This window comes from Emydura macquarii, unplaced genomic scaffold (assembly GCF_026122565.2).
Source record: "Emydura macquarii macquarii isolate MOO-44397 ecotype Brisbane River unplaced genomic scaffold, CSIRO-AGI_Emac_v2 contig_1477, whole genome shotgun sequence".
Lineage (NCBI taxonomy): Eukaryota > Metazoa > Chordata > Testudines > Chelidae > Emydura > Emydura macquarii.
Window position 1 is genome coordinate 1970933 of NW_027131614.1, and position 1431 is coordinate 1972363.

The following is a 1431-nucleotide window of genomic DNA, read 5'->3' on the forward strand; positions in this document are numbered from 1 at the left end:
CCTTTCTCCCATTATGCCTCAGCTGCACTGAGGGTGAACTTGGCACAGCTGAGAATTGCGCACAAAACATTTAAATCAAAGTTTCATCCCCCAAGGCCACTCCAGACAATCTACTGCCCTAGGCAAAACTTCAGCCTGTTACTTCCATCCTACTCCCTGAGAAGTCTGTGGAGGAACTCCAGTGACTCCCATGCAGCTGCCATCCCTACCCCCAAACTTCCGGCAGCCAGCTCTGAGGCTGATGGGGAAGACCCTGGACTGGGGCTGCCAAGGCTGCTGGGTTCTGGTGACAAACCCCATGGGATGGGAACAATCCAACACCGGGGCCCTGGCATGAGTAGCTCCCAGCCTGTGGGGTGCGGGTTAACGGGCAGCACAGAACCTCTGCCTGGCACAAAGCCACCCAAGCTAGGAGCACTGACCCCCCTCACAGAGGGGGCAATAGGTTCCTTCCCACTGAACAGAGGGGGAGGGTCTCCTCACCTTGGCCCCTGAACCCTCAGTCTGGCCATGTCTCACACCTTGGCCCCCCCACCAGCCTCCAGTCTGGCTTCCTGTACTCCACACCCCCAGTCCATCCTAGACTGCATCCTTTGCCCAACCACTTGCACCCCCACTCCATCCTGGCCTGAACTCCTCATTCAGCGACCCAGACTCCACCCCCCCAGCCCAGCCAGCACCTCTCACCTAGCCCCCCGCACTCTGCAACCCAGCTCGCACCTGCAGCCCAGCCCACCCCCCCCCGACATTCCACACTTCCAGCCTGCACCCCCTTACCCCCATCAGGCTGGTGGCTGTCCCTTCCTGCAGGGAGTTCTGCCAGCCTCATCCCTTACCACCACTAATCAACCACCCTGGACAGCTGCTTAGTCTGTCTATAGCTGGAGCAGCCTCTGCTCCTCCCTCCGCCCCTCTACCAAACTATGGTTCTATTTGAGAACTTCATCCTGCACTTTTCATAGATTCATTGATTCCAAGGCCAGAAGGGACCATTGAGTCGTCTAGTCTGACCTCCTGTATATAAGAGGCCACAGAACTTCCCCAACATAATCCTGAGAGCAGATCTATTAGAAAAACATCTACTCTAACAAAGCCACGGATAAGAGGCAGAGGAGGTCTATGTTTTAGCATTGCCTGTTCAATTGCAGCAAGTCTCAGCAATTAATTGGGCACCACAATATTTTCGACCCATTGTACTAAAATAAAGTGTACTAACTATTGGATGACCTAGATTGCCCAAGACATTTCACTTAGAACCTGCTAACAATATCTACTCCAGACTTATTTTCAACTTCTTTGTCTTCAGATAGATTGCAAACTAGAGTTGAAAAGCAAATGCTAAAACTGAACCACAAGCTTGGATGTAGGCATCTAGGCAAATCTGTAGGCAAACTCCAGTCTAGTCAGTGGAAAATACAAGACACATTTATA